Raw genomic sequence first — 4822 nt, forward strand, 5'->3', positions numbered from 1 at the left:
CCAATGAAAGACTTTAAATTAGCTATAAGCTTAAAATAGGAAGTTGACTTATTTCATTATAAACTTCTCTTACTCTTAAACTAAGTCCAGGTAGAGATATGTGTCCATCATCCAAAATATCTCAATCTCATAGTGCTTTGGCTTTCTCCAAACATTCAGTAGAAATATTTAGCAATGTAATTTGAAATATTTTATTCCTCCATGAAAAAAATTAATACTGTCATGAGTCTTTCCTAATCTGGTATTTCTGGCCTACCATAAGTAGTATAACATAGTTGTTGTATCAAAGAATTCTAAAGAGTAGATGGCCAAGATGTTGAAACAGCAAATGGCTTAATATTTGGTGCAGGCAGACTTATAATTGTGATTAATTGGCATAGGAAGAAAAAGTGTGCAATACCTGCTTGCTAGGAAATCCTGTCTGGATAGAAGCTACCATATCAAACTAGGGGCATAGACTTGGGGCCTTTTTAGTCCATGCTTGAGGAAGTATGACTATGTCATTACATTTCCAACTTGAGTTTAGTAACTGTTGAAAACATGTTGAATTTCATTTAGAATGTAGAGTAAAATTATACAGTTACCACTTTTTAATTTGATCTGTAACTGCATGAAAGGTTGCTCTATTTTGACTTAATATAACATATTACTTCAATAATCATTTTAGTCACATGTCAAATTAGCCAAAATGAAGTTTAAACATTTTATTGAGCATATTTCTTTTATGGGAACTTTGACCTTTAAAAGGAAACATATATTGCACTTGCTGCTTTCCCTATTTGGGGGATAACAGGTAAGAAAATTATGGCTCTACTTTTCCATCCTTCATCTAGAAAAGACAACCAAAATTTCAACCAGGTAAAAGTAGCAAGGCTCTCAGCAAACTGCAGTCACCTTTACGGATTCAGGGCCTTAAGCTCCAGAGTGTAATGTGAGGAATCAGAGAAGAATTTCAAGAATCACTTTCAAAATGCTGATTAAATCGCCCAGAGAAGGGACTCCTTTCTTTGCGACACCACCACTGGTACGCAATGCTTCTGCCTGGCATCCACACTGTCAAAGGAGTACTGATCCACAGTTCGGTCGTGGTACGCCTTCATCTCAAAGTTGCTCTCTCCGTGCAAGGTCCATAGACCCCGATCCCCACCGGGCGCTGGACGTGCGCAGGTATAGCGACTACGTAGTGGCCGCAAGTAGCTGACTGCAGCTCACAGTCATCGAAGCTGGGGTACAGGGTGCTGTCGGGCACATACACGTCTGCATCCCACCTCGGGCTCTGCATCCTCAGGATGATCTTCCCTCGTGGTCCAACCACAGGCAGCTGTACTTCCCACCTCCAATCTGGCCCTTCACTGCGTGTAGAAGGAGCCACTCTTTCAGGATGTCATTTTCTCTCAGCACTTCACTAGGGCCTGGGACGCCAGAAGCATCAGTAGAGTGCTTCTCCATGGAGCTGCTGTCCCACAGGGAGCGGCCATGGCTGCCGCTCTCAGCTCCAGAACTTCCTCTGCAATGGCACAGCACCAGCAGTTTCTGGCCCTTGCAGGAAGTGAGGCCTTCTGGAGGCCTTTCTAATTTCTCAAAAATGCACCCTGAAGTCGTTGGTGGGAGGTCCTTTTTCTTTTCTATACAGACATTTAATGTTAGAAATGTCTCCTAGGAACTGCTCAGTGGTATTTCAAGAATTATGTTATCTTGCATTTTTACTTTTATTCATGTCAGAAATACCTCCTGACTTCCCTTTTGATTTCTTCTGCTCACAGGCTGTTCAGAAGCATGTTTTTAGTATTGACAGAGAGAGGTAGTGACTTCAAGTTCCTCTGTGATGGTGAAAAGAAAGGTTCTAATGTGAAATGGATGACCATGTGCTCACTCTGTGAACAAGGAGGTGAATCTGTACAGAGAAGTGAGAAGTGGTGGTAGATTGAGGCAGTTTTAAAAGAGCCCCTGGTTCCTGTTTTCACTGAGGCCCAACTCCATGCACAGCAGTTCTGCAGAGGTCAGCCTTACCCACCTGGGGGAGGGAAGCACCTCCAGAAGCATCCTGGTCATCCCTTAGAGCTGCATCCAGAACTGCAAGTCAGACCTAATTTTAAACTTCATCTCTGCACAGTGAATATTTGATTAGCATATATTGGTCATACAAACTAATGGGTTTCATTGTGATATGTCTATACATGTATATAATGTCCTTTGGTTGTATTCACCCCCTCTATTGCCCTTTCCTGCTCCCTTCCTCCCTCCACATCCCTAATAATCCCTTTTTCCTTTCATGTCTTCCCACCCTCCCATTCTACATAAGAGGAAACATGTGATACTTGTCTTTGTAAGTCTAGCTTATTTTACTTAACATTATGCTCTCTAGTTCCATCCATCCAGAGTGAATCTTAATGTTTCTGCTTTTAGGAAAATTGCTTTCTGATTATCAACCTTTATTTTTTTTTTATTTTTCTGACAGTATAGAAAGTTTCAGCAAGAAAGAGAGGTATGGTACCCTCTTAACAGCCATGATTGATGTAAATTGGACACACTTTGAGGCATTTACATAATTCTTGATGTGTTCCTAGAAGCTGTGCCAGTCCTTCAAACATTTCCTCCCAGAATTTCTAGCTAAATGTTCAATAAAAGCAAAGTGTCTCTAATGGGAGCCCTACTCTGAATAAGCTAAGAAGCTGTGTGTAATCACTGCCTTAATGGCAGAAACAGATTACTCATAGTGGTGGACCAGATTATTCCTGGTCCCCAAGTTGTACAAAGAGGTTCTCCTTAGATTGACACCAGCCCATGGCAAATTAACCCCACAGGTGAAACATGCCAGAATGGACCAAGACATGCTGACTGGAAACAGCACTTATTTTTAAATATCAGCTTTAAACCCAAGCAAGTTCATATGAGTGTCCGTTTTTGTTTTCCTATGTGTAAATCCTACAATGTCCTTCCTATGTATTCTTCTATACATTAAATTTTCATATACGTGGCCTCAAAGGCATCTTTGGTGAGCAAAACTTGGTGTGACATCCTGATGACCCCACAGTGGAAGCTGGGGCTGTTGAGCAGAAGTTTTTTTTGCACCCACACATTTCCTGGGAAGGATGACATAAGGACTGAACTCAGATGTAGGTAGTTTGACCAAGACAGAAGCTCCAGACCTTACAGGATGTAGGGTAGAAATCAGGGTAGCTATATATTCTGTGGATCAAGACATTCCTGTTGAAATTCTTGATTAAAGAGCACAAGAATTTGGGAGACTCAAAGGACTGGACTTGATAAATAATTTCATGTATGTAGTGGATGTGTCCTGAGCAGCCATACTTGGGAAGGCCAAGTTGAAGCCTGTGGAGCTGATGTTTTCAAAACAAGTTGCATTTGGGCCCAAACTAGGGTTGTATGTATGGTCTTCCCGCACCTCCTACTTAACCTATGAGTTTGAGAGGAATGATTTTTGAGATCCTAATTGGCTTGGCTTTGGGGGCCTTTCATACATGACCTAATGGCATTCCCCTATTCTTTTTGCCATAGGGAAGCACCTTTAACAAGAACCATTGTAGAGCCTTTGTCATTGAAGAAGCTGCATGACTTTAGTGAAGTCATTTCATCTATCTGGTCTTTCTTTTCCCAGTCTGTTGGTTTTTATTGGATGAGGTCCTCCTAGAGGTCTCCTTAGCCCTAGAAGTCTTTTTTAAAATAGAATCTGGTTGTGTTGTCAAGGCTATCCTCTAATATCTGAACTCAAGTGATCCTCCCACCTAAGCCTCTCAATTAGTTAGGATTACAGGAGCATGCCACTGCTCCCAGCTCCTAAAAGTCTTCAGTTAGTAGCTAGTATAGTAGTTAAGAAGCAAGACTGTGGGCTAGACTTCCTGGTTCAATGCCACTGTGCCATCATCTAGCTGTTTGACTTTGGGCAAATTACTTAAGTTCTCTGTGCCTTCTTTGCTCATCTGTGAGGAGGAGATAAGAAGAGGACCCACTCATGTGGTTATTGTAGTAGATAAGCTAACTAGCCAACGTTTATTGTCACCATTACCAGGACTTGCTCGGGTATGGCTCAAGAAGTAGAGTGCCTGCCTAGAAAACAAATGTGAGGCCTTGAGTTCAAACTCCAGTACTTCCCCCCCAAAAAAAAAAAAAGACACCATTACCATGACTCTGTGACCTATCAGTAGTGGGTTCTAGTCAGTCATTATCTGAGAACTAAAAATCCTAGTTCTTGGAACAACTTGGTTTGGGCCCCTGAGGATCAACCCAAGTGAGATAGGATAGATTCTTAGAGATCTAGTAAAGTGTATTCATATGAAGCTGGATGAAATAGAATTGATTCTATTCTAGTGCCTTAGGATCCATTTTTGGAGATTCTATTACTTTATCTGTCAGTTGTTCATCTTACTCAGAGGCTGTATTTATTCTTGTTCATAGCTGAACCCAAGTGTTTCCTACACAGAGCAAAATTTTGACAAGTTGACTAGCAGTTCTGTAAAAACTATTAAAGAGTACTGCTCATAAAATCATTTTGATGTTCATCTAAATCCTAGTTTTTATCAGGTAGGTTCTAGTCTAGGTGGATGGTTGGCAGGACCTCTGGGCCACAGATCATGACCAGTTGCTCTATCTACATCTTGGCAGACATAAGCTATTGAAATAAAAAGTGAGTGGTGCCATGGCCCATGGCTAGACTAGAGCTGTCCTTGGGGTTTTAAAGGCTGTCTGTAACTCTGAGAGTCGTCATTTCACAATGAAGGACAAGAGCAGGAAGCAGGTTAATCAGGACCCTCATAGATGCACATATCACGAACGCCCAACTCAAATCAGTTTTCACCAGCAA

At 41.5% G+C, this 4822-nt stretch overlaps 1 pseudogene; it reads right to left on the bottom strand.

The window, feature by feature from the left end:
- Positions 1 to 939: 939 nt before the first annotated feature.
- Positions 940 to 1478, bottom strand: LOC109702903 (UPF0669 protein C6orf120-like; annotated as a pseudogene).
- Between the last annotated feature and the right edge of the window lie 3344 nt (positions 1479 to 4822).

The sequence above is a fragment of the Castor canadensis genome, chromosome 11 (genome assembly GCF_047511655.1).
Source record: "Castor canadensis chromosome 11, mCasCan1.hap1v2, whole genome shotgun sequence".
In the NCBI taxonomy this organism is placed as follows: Eukaryota; Metazoa; Chordata; class Mammalia; order Rodentia; family Castoridae; genus Castor; species Castor canadensis.